Source organism: Rhipicephalus microplus, chromosome 2 (assembly GCF_043290135.1).
Source record: "Rhipicephalus microplus isolate Deutch F79 chromosome 2, USDA_Rmic, whole genome shotgun sequence".
In the NCBI taxonomy this organism is placed as follows: Eukaryota; Metazoa; Arthropoda; class Arachnida; order Ixodida; family Ixodidae; genus Rhipicephalus; species Rhipicephalus microplus.
This window is the reverse complement of record NC_134701.1, coordinates 91,091,828-91,102,486: the sequence shown is the minus strand read 5'-3', so window position 1 is coordinate 91,102,486 and position 10,659 is coordinate 91,091,828. Positions and strand designations below refer to the sequence as shown.

At 49.0% G+C, this 10,659-nt stretch overlaps 1 protein-coding gene across 1 annotated transcript in view; it reads right to left on the bottom strand.

Annotated features, from left to right (window-relative positions):
• Positions 1-9,811: 9,811 nt before the first annotated feature.
• LOC119169444 (carboxypeptidase inhibitor SmCI) overlaps positions 9,812-10,659 on the bottom strand; it is a 39,856-nt gene continuing 39,008 nt past the window's right edge. The window contains exon 7 of the mRNA XM_037420510.2: positions 9,812-10,080. The gene's annotated coding sequence lies outside the window, so the exon portion shown is untranslated. The remainder of the gene's footprint in view (positions 10,081-10,659) is intronic.

Sequence of the window (10,659 nt, the reverse complement as noted above, 5' to 3'; positions counted from 1 at the left end):
CTGGTCCTTAGATCAGCTAGGTAATTCGACCCTTCTATTCATGTAAAATACAGGCCGGATATATAGCAGATTCCTATACTAAAAAAGCTTACGGTGTACCACATTTCAAACTTCAGATTCTGAATGACAAAGTGAGGTACAAAACTCCTCAAACTGATTTGGAAATGAGGAAATGAGCTCGGGCAGGCAGCAAGTGAAGCAAGGCTCAAGAAATGAAAAAAAAAGCATGGTTGCTTCCTCTGTCATAAGAACCCCATTAACACCTTGACTTCAGAGTCATCATCATAATCATCATCAGCCTGACTACGTCCACTGCAGGACAAAGGCCTCTCCCATGATCCGCCAGTCAACTCTGTCCTGTCCTTGCTGCTGCCAATTTGTACCCGTAAACTTCCTAATCTCCTCTGCCCTCCTAATTTTCTGTCTCCCACCAACCCGCTTGCCTTCTATGGGAATCTAGTCAGTTAGATTTAATGACCAGTAGTTATCACGCCTACGCGCTGCATGCTCAGCCCATGCACCTTTCTTATTCTTGAGTTAAATTATGATATCCTTAAGCACGGTTTGTTCCATGATCCACTCTGATCCCTCCTCTTCTCTTAAGGTTACACCTACCATTTTTCTTTCCATCGCTCGCTGCGTCGTCCCCAAATTAAGCTGAACCCTCTTTGTAAGCCTCCAGGTTTCTGCGTCGCAGCTAAGTAACGGCGAAATGCAGCTGTTATATACATTCCTCTTGAGGGATAGTGGCAATCTACCAGTTATGATTCGAGAATGCTTTCCGAATGTGGTTCAGCCCATCCTTATTCTTCCAGTTATTTCAATCTCATGGTTCGGCTCCGTGGTTACTATCTGTCCTAAGTAGACGCTGTATTTTACAACTTCAAGTGCACTGTTACCTATCTCGAAGCGCTGTGCTTTTCCGAGGTTGTTGTACATTACTTTCGTTTTCTGTAGATTAATTTTAAGGCCTACCTTTCTGCTTGCCTTGTCTAACTCCGCAATCATGAGTTGCGATTCGTCCCCTGAGTTACTTGGCAATGCAATCTCCTTGGCAAAGCGCAGGTTACTAAGGTACTCTCCATTAACTCCGATTCCTAACTCTTCCCACTCTAGGCCTCTGAAAACCTCTAAGCATGCGGTAAATACTATTGGGGACATTGTATCTCATTGTATTGCACCCTTCTTGATTGGTATACTGTCGCATTCTTTATGGAGCACTATGGTGGCAGTTAATCCTCTGTAGAGTAGTACTTCAGTGTAGTACACAGTTTATCGTATTGATATCGGAGAATGTGCACAATGTCTTTTGATTTACGGCAGCTGTATCACCTTTTGACCCTGATTCATCCACGTTGACATCATGTGACACATAAGTATCACGAGGGCTAGCATCCATGATGATGACTAAAACTGTCTTAGAGCTGTGAATAGCTTACATACACCTAATGACATCTGGGAAATCCCATGCAAAGATGGCATCAACTAGCACCCAATGGAGACTGGTACAACAAGCACATAACATGCTCATAATAAACACATTTTTAGCCCTTCGTGGGCATTTTGAGAAACTCTGTGTGCACTCATTTTAACCGCATATATTCATTTGAAGAGAGAAACTCTGCCCACTCCAGCGATAGGGTAACCTACACCTGTGCTAATGCATGTGTCTCAAAGCGCTTCAAGAACAGAGTTCGTAGCTTGAGCCGTGAAAGCGTCAAGGCGTTCTGCTTCCCACTAAAGTGTGTCTTCACCCTCTTGCACGACATTCACCCGCCTACGCTATTGCCTTGTTGTGGTCCTTATTTGAGCAGTTTTATCAGTCGATGCTATCGCACACTATTCAGGTGGAACCGGGTTTATTGGCGCAAGTAGTACTTGCACAGCAGGTCTATTGATGCGGAAAGCGGGCGGCAGGAACCGACGCAGGAAACACAACGCTCGGGGCAACAGCTCGGGCTCGGCTCCTCTTGCTAAAGGCGTGACCCACTGCGGCACATATTCTTCTTCCTCTCTACAATACCCCGGCGACGAAGACGAGTCATCCTGGCAAGTCAAGGGGATGAGATTAGGAGTGGGTCGTGAAATGGCTTGAGACAACTCACGTGGACAGTCTCACGACCAAGGCATCGCCTGTCTGTAGATGGCGTGACCGGCCCGATCACGTATGTGACAGGAGATCGACGTTCGACGACGCGATAAGGACCGTGAAACTTGGGGGCAAACTTAGCGGACAGACCTGGGGAGTGGAAGGGCAGTCGGAGCCAGACAAGCGAGCCCACGGCAAAAGTCTCGCCTTGCTGGTAGCGGTCGTGGCGGTCTTTTTCGAATGCTTGCTTGTCCGAAGTGAATGATCGGGCCAACTGACGACACTCTTCAGCGTGGTGCAAAATTTCAGAAAGAGGGCTGAACTCTGAGACGTCGGGACGATTGGTGTCAAGGGTGGAGCATGGCTCACGCCCATATAGAAGAAAGGCGAGAAGCCTGTGGTTGACTGCGTCGCGGAGTTGTACGCATAGGTCACAAATGGGAGAATGACATCCCAGTTTTATTGGTCGGAATTGACATACATGGCGAGCATGTCTCCTAGCGTTCGGTTGAAGCGCTCAGTTAGACCGTTGGTCTGCGGGTGGTAGGCTGTAGAGGTGCGGTGCATCGTGCGGGATGCCTGAAGGAGTTGTTGTACAACTTCGGATAAAGACACGCCCTCGATCACTTAGTAGTTCACGTGGTGCCCCGTGACACAGTACGAAGCGTCGCAAAACAAAATTGGCTACGTCACGTGCACCAGCCGTAGGTAGTGGAGCTGTTTCAGCATACCTCGTAAAATGGTCGACGGCGATAATGATCCATCGATTTCCAGTGGCAGTGTAAGGAAGGGGGCCATATAGATCGATACCAACGCGGTCGAAAGGGTGCGCCGGACACGGTAGAGGCTGTAATAATCTGGGTGAATGGGCAGCTGTCTTTCGTCGTTGGCATAATGAACAAGACCGAATGTATATTCGTACAAAAGTGTACATACCACGCCAGTAGTAACGCTGGCAGATCCCCTGATATGTTTTTAACACACCAGCGTGAGCATGTTGTGGGTCGGCATGAAAATACGCACAGACATCAGATCGCATGTGGCGTGGTATAACCAAGAGCCATTTACGACCATCCGCGTGGTAGTTTCTGCGGTATAGTTGTGCGTCCCGTATCGCGAAATGTGTGGCTTGGCGGCGAAGAGCGCGTGGGTACGCAGACGTTGAAGAGTCGGAAAGAATGTTAAGGAGAGATGTTATCCATGGGTCTTTCCGCTGTTCAGACGACATGCTTGTGACGGAAATGGGAGCGATGGAGAAGTTGGTGTCCGAATGCAGGTCTGCGGTGGATCTCACTGGTGATCGTGAGAGGGCGTCCGCATTAGAGTGTTTTCGTCCTGAGCGGTAGACGACACGAATGCCGAATTCTTGTAGTCGAAGAGCCCAACGTCCAAGGCGACCTGAAGGATCTTTTAGCGACGCCACCCAACAAAGTGCGTGGTGATCGGTCACAACGTTGAAACTCTGTCCGTACAAGTAAGGACGAAACTTGCTCAACGCCCAAACGATTGCGAGGCATTCTTTTTCAGTTACGGAGTAGTTCATCTCCGCTTTCGTGAGTGCGCGGCTTGCGTATGCGACGACGTACTCTGGAATACCTGGCTTTCGTTGCGCGAGTACTGCTCCCAGACCAACGCCACTGGCATCTGTGTGCACTTCAGTGGGGGCACTTGGGTCGCAATTGCGTAGAATCGGTGGGGACGTAAGTAGGCGGCGCAGTGTAAGGAAAGCTTCGTCGCATGCCGGGGTCCAGTTAGAAAGATTAGCTGGACCGTTCAGTAGTTGTGTAAGTGGGGCTAATATTGTTGCAAAGTTGTGGACGAAACGACGAAAATATGAGCACAAGCTGATGAAGCTCCTAAGTTCTTTGAGTGAAGTCGGCTTCGCAAAGTCGGCTACGGCTCGAAGTTCGTCTGGGTCGGGGCAAATTCCATCCTTTGTCACAACGTGACCAAGTATCGTAAGTTGGCGAGCCCCAAAGCGGCACTTCTTTAGGTTAAGCTGGAGGTTTGCCTTGGTAAGACGCTGAAGAATGGTGCGCAGACGGTCGACGTGGGTGGAAAAATCAGGAGAAAATACGATAACACCATCGAGGTAACATAAGCATATCTGCCAATTAAGGCCGTGTAAAATGCTGTCCATCATTCGCTCAAACGTTGCAGGTGCATTGCACAGACCGAATGGCATAACCATGAATTCGTATAGGCCATCCGGCCTAACGAACGCTGTTTTGGGACGGTCACACTCTGCCATCGGAACCTGCCAGTAACCTGAACGTAAGTCCAGCGAAGAAAAGAATTCAGCACCTTGTAGGCAATCGATAGCGTCGTCGATGCGGGGAAGAGGGTATACATCTTTCCGTGTAATTTTGTTCAGTCGCTGGTAGTCGACAGAAAATCTAATCGAACCATCTTTTTTCTTCACTAGCACCACAGGTGAAGACCAGGGGCTAGAAGGTGGTTTGGTGACACCGCGCTGAAGCATATCATCCACCTGTTCTGCAATTACACTTTGTTCCTTGGGTGATACACGGTAGGGGCGTTGCCGCAAAGGAGGGTGCGTTCCAGTGTAGATTGTGTGAGCGACGGTGTGAGTTTGACTCAGTGCCTTTTGAGGAAGGTCAAATGAATCTCGGAATTCATGGAGAAGGGTCATTACCTGGTCCTGTTGATCCGGAGGAAGCTTGCTGTCGATGGAACGATTGAAGATATCCGAGGAGTAGTCATCCCGCGTAAAAAGAGGAGTAACGGCGTTCAGTTGAAGTTGCTGGCCAGGGTCGTGGGACTCAATAGGCACAATAACGTTTTCATCAACAGGATGAACATAGCCCAGTGTTTCGTGAGCTCTTAAGGTGAGAGGGCATGAGCTAGGATCGCAAACGACAATTCCGGAAGTATCCTGGTGAGGTGGCAGAACGGCGTATGGCAGAGACGTACCGTGGCGGCGACTGAAAACGTCAGATGGGGAGAACACAACGATAGAGCCAGATAATTCAGTGCGATTGACGGGGACAACAATGGCACTAAGAGGAGGAACATCAACGTCAGAAGCAACAAGAAGCTTGCCCAGGGGAGTGCGCTCATTGTTGGTAGATGACGCATCTGAAAACACAGATAACTCCACCTGCGCGCGAGCGCAGTCATTTACGGCGTGGTGGCGTGACAAAAAATCCCATCCAAGTATCACGTCGTGGGCACAAGTGGTCAACACGAGAAACTCGATGTGGTACAGGACGTCCTGAATGTTTACTCTCGCCGTACATGCTCCGACTGGTCGAATTGGTTGCACACTCGCGGTATTCAGCAAAACGTTGGAAAGCAGCGTCGTTATTTTTCGTATCGAACGGCAGAGTTTCTGACTCATCACAGATACGGCGGCACCCGTATCAACAAGCGCAAGAGTTCGTAGACCTTCAACAAACACTTCCAGAACGTTTGTGGGGGATGGGCGAGGACTTGTACAATGCGACGATTTCGCAGCTCGTGCCTCCGGAGCTGCAGCAGTCAGTTTTCCGCCTCTACAGGGTTCGGTCGGCGACGCAGAGGGGACGGAGAACGGTAGCGGCGTGGTGAGGATGAGCGACGGGGACCGAATGATCGGTAGTCGGCAGCAGGGCGGTGGTCTAGTTCGGTTGGTGACGGGTCGCGTTCCACTGATTGTCGGTCGCATTGACGTGGCAGTTCTCGTTGCGCGTTGTACGGGGCCGGTAAAGAGTAGTCAGGGTACCTCGGAGGTGCAGCCGGACCCGTTGCGAAGCGCCGGTGACAAAAGCACGCCCCGTGACCTGGATATCCACATGCGTAACAGATCGGGCGATTGTCAACTGTGCGCCAAGGGTTTCTGTTATAGCGTTGTTGTGTTGCTGGAAATGGCGTCGTTGATACTCGTACAGGCTGGGGAGTCGGCCCAAGCAGAGGTCGTGGCGGAGTAGCAGCAACAGCAGCATAAGTCAATGGCGCAGTGACGGGTGCTGTCTGAGAGACGGACGGCAATGCCTCAGAGACCTGCGCCTGTATTACCTGCCTGATGGCGGGCGCAAGACGCTCAGAAGAGGGTTCCGTTGCCGGTAGATACGACAGGCACGAAAGTTATCGGGCCACCTCCTCGCGCACATATCGTTTGATTTCGGACATGATTGCGCTGTGGTCTCCACCCAGGCTCAATGCCGCGAGAGTTTCATCGGTAGCCGCTGGACGCCATGTCATGACCCGTTGTTTGCGCAACTCCTCGAAGCTCTGGCAAAGAGTGGCGAGTTCGGACACGGTAAGTAGGCCCTTGGCCAGCAGCATCTGGAAGGCGTCGTCGTCTATCCCCTTAAAAATATGTTTGATCTTGTCTGCCTCGATCATTGAAGGGTCAAGGCGCTTGCACAAGTCGAGCACATCCTCGATGTAGATTGTGAAGCCTTCTCCTTGAAGCTGTGCGCGTCCCCGTAGGCGCTGTTCGGCACGGAGCTTGCGTACCTCGGGGCGACCGAACACATCGGTAATGCGTAGCTCAAAGGCACCCCAAGTGGCAAATTCCGACTGGTGGTTGTTAAACCAGAGACTCGCCACCTCTTTCAGGTAGAAGGGTACATATCGCAGCTTCGAAGGGTCGTCCCACTTGTCGCTTGCGCCTACCTTTTCAAATGTCGACAGCCAATCTTCTACGTCTTGCTCATTAGTACCGTCGGAAAAAGGTGGATCGCGCATGCGTAGCGCAGTGGGCACGATGACCATCGGAGGCTGGGTCGTACCTTGCTGGGTGTTTTCTTCAGCCATGTCTGGGATGGCAGGTAGTTTCCTGTTGCGGAGTTCCAGGTTGAGTTACCCCGCACCTCCACCCCTCTGGAACCGAGTTTATTGGCGCAAGTAGTACTTGCACAGCCGGTCTATTGATGCGGAAAGCGGGCGGCAGGAACCGACGCAGGAAACACAACGCTTGGGGCAACAGCTCGCACTCGGCTCCTCTTGCTAAAGGCGTGACCCACTGCGGCACATATTCTTCTTCCTCTCTACACAGGCAGCGATGGAGGAACACCGCTGGTGCATATGGAAGACTAGTTACTTTGACAGCGAGGCGTCACGCCCTAACACGAGGAGAAAAGGCAAAGTGCGCGACGGTGCCGTTCCCTAACCGAGTACGCCGTGTTGCATGTACCACAGAATTTCCCACAATATTGCACCGTCATCCTCTGTCGTCCTCTGACTGAAACTACCGGAAAGATCCTTGTCAGAGCTCGTCAGGCTCACACGGAGACAGGGCAGTGCATCCTCCGAGGTCATGGCGAGAGGGAGGTGTAAGAGATAGAAGGCGAGTTCGTAAAACGACCAGTTCAGCTTGTCCTGGACAAAGTATCAAAGTGGTCAAATGAAAACGGTTCTGAGATAAACCTCTTTGAAACCTCCTGTGCTTTTAAACAAAAACAAAAAAGAGGCCTTGTATCTATTTTTGAGGTTACGCTGGATGGACAACACATACAGATCAACATAGAACATACGTTTCTGGGCGCTATCATTGACTCAAGACTGTCTTTCATTCCTCCCATCAAGCACCCTAAATAAAAGTGCCAAAAACAACAAATATCCTGAATTCTATCACTTCACCATGTCGCACACGACATGGGGAAACGATAGAATGAACAGTCTTGTTAGGACGCGCTTGGAGTACGTCAGTGTGCTGTATCACTTTTGAAGTATACGGACTGCTGGGTGAGTTAGTTACTTAAACTAGAACTGCCGTGCGCCAAAATGATAACACGAAGGAAAGGGTACAAAACATCGCGCACAGTATCAACTCAAACCTTAGGGAAATAACAGACATACGCATATATGCGATTAAATGAGCACCATGTTAAAAAACTACGATAAGGCAAAGTTGTCATATGTTTCCAGAAAACATAACTCAGCGGCAAGTAACACGACCGAAAGTCTCATGACATATACATCGCCTCCATTGTTTATGAGATAAGCTTCTTCGATTTCATGTGCTACATACCCTATACTCTTGAATCTAGATTTCAGTGTCGTGTATCGCCAAACAAGGGTGCACAGCTGCATTCACAACAGTACAGACAAAGGTTAGAACACGGCTGTCCTTTTAGCGAAGCTTCGTGACCTAATAGCCTGTTACTGACACAATGACGGATATTGTATGTCTTCCTTCATGTTTTTTTTGCGCACCACCGTAGTAAGGTGCTGTATCGGTCTGCCGCGCCAAGTTCTCTGAAAATGTTTGAACCAATTCACAGTTTGGGCATCCGTCTAGCCACTGAAGGCTTCAGGACGAGGCCTGTACGTTTAATTGAATCAGTGGTCGCTTTTTATATGTCCTTGGCATATTTTGAAAAAGTGAACACAGAAAAGAAACACCTCTCACACTCAACTACACATGATTTGTCCATTTCTGCCCAGTTTGATAACCGGTCTTAATTTACACAGCTTTACCCCACGTGAGGGGTCAAGCTTAGGAAATGGGCCTGTCAATCCATGAACAGTCTCTAATAGCCCCCGCTGCATATCTGCCATCATGGCAATGACAATTTATAAAATGTGACGTATCCTTCAAAAAAGTTTTGAAACACATCCCTCAGGTGCATATCCGTACATACTTTCTCGAACCGCAGCAGAAGTACACGTGCGCTGAATTCTTTAAGGGCCCTTGAAGTTTAACAGTGCCGTGTCTCATGCAGTGGTTGGACCATCCATTTCATATACCGCGGTACTGTACTCGAATTAAAGCATGTTCACAACAGCAGCATACGCAATATTTGCAGCCGTCAAACACATTAAACAATTTAGACAACCAAGTTCCACACAGACTTCCCAAATGTGGTAAACGCTCTGAAAAATCTGAGAAAACACAAAGACCCCGTCCTTGTCTTGCTCTACTCACTGTTATGCACGGACTACACATTCAAACAGCATGTCGTAGTGTGCTAGGTTCTGGGTGCCAAGGGCACGTGCTGGCGGAGAAGCTGCTGCGTCCGTCCACAAAAAGTCTGCAGATACATTTGTAACTATCTCGGCACTAGAACTAAGACTTATCCTTAAACGAAAGTTCGGGACTTATTGACAGAGTTCAGGGATAGACACACGCGAAAGAAATTGCACATTAAGGCGAAACTTGGTCATTCCAACTTCCACTTCCGAGGCTGCGTCGGGAACCAGATGCTTGTAATACAAGCAGGAAGAGACACGCCCAGTTATCGGGAGGAGCTTTGTCAGCTTGAAGGGGCGGTCCTAGATCAGAACTTCCACGACAACGGGAAAGTGCACGCGCACACTGATGCAGAAGAAGTTCTCGACTATGAGGAGATATGGCGGTTTGTTCCCAGCCCAGAAGATGAGTCTGAAGCACCGAACGATCCCGGCACTGTCGACGCCTCCATGCCCCCACCAAGTCAGGTGATGGATGCCGTTGACCTTCTGAGGTGGTTTACTGGGGCACATGAAGGTGCCGAGGATGCTTCAATTTCACCGGCTAGCTATGTGAATTTTGTGCTCCCACTACTCGCAAAGTGCATGTAGGCGAAAATTGTGACCTCTTTTCTTGGGCAATAAATATGTCGTCTCGAACGAAATGTCCCGTTCTGTCAAATTAAGGAAATTCGAGAATTGGGTAAATACCTTGTGAGTCCTAATGACTTCAATAAATAAAGGTTCAACACTACATATAATATCTAGCTAGAGGGTCACGCTCTTGTTTACGCAAACTACGCACACAGACAAGTAGAAACCATCTGCACTTCAGAAATTGGTTTAATGAGCATTATCGCCATGAAATCAGATAACGGGCCGTAAAAACGCCCCACCAAACTGTATTAAACACATTTTTATCTATAGTTCTTCATAAATACGTTCTGAACGCACAGTAATCATACGTCACTCAGACATGGTGTGACGTGAGTCAGTGCTGAATGTGGTTGCTCAAGGTTCTGGCCCAGATGAGCGATGGTAGTGCAAGGTCGTCCAGATGGTCCACACTGGAGGCCCACATCGCTTCTGTGGCCCTGCGGAAAAAAGTCCTTCACAGTTTCCTCGATATTACCGAGTGAAGCTTAGCTCTTTGTCGAGCAGGTGTAGCTGGTGTGTGCAATCTACTTCGTCGAGAGTAGCAAAACCTGGAGTTTAAGACACGAAGTACAACATAATTACAAAAAACAGAAGGGTGACGTTTAAGGGCTCGTTTCATTTAGTTAGACACAATGTTAGTTAGACACAATCGTTGTTAGTTCTCATTAACAGACTTATGAGCCAGGCGCACTGCCATGATGGAGACGATGGAATAACTTCGGCTGCTTGGGGTTGCCTAATGTACACCAAATTAACGGTACTCAATTGTTTTGCGCTACGTTTTTGCGGTAATGTGGGCGCTGTTTACAGTATTGAACGCAGAACGCATGACCCATAGTTGAAAATGTGGTGGTATTGCAACTGGGCTACCCCAGTGGTGCGCGATTCTTGGAAGTATGCCAATTTTAAATTTCACTTGCCTAATTAACAGTTGTTTCATTGCAAGTACAATGTGCGGCATTCATATCATAATGATTGCCTGTCTCCACGTTTTCCTAGTTGTATGCAGTCCATAG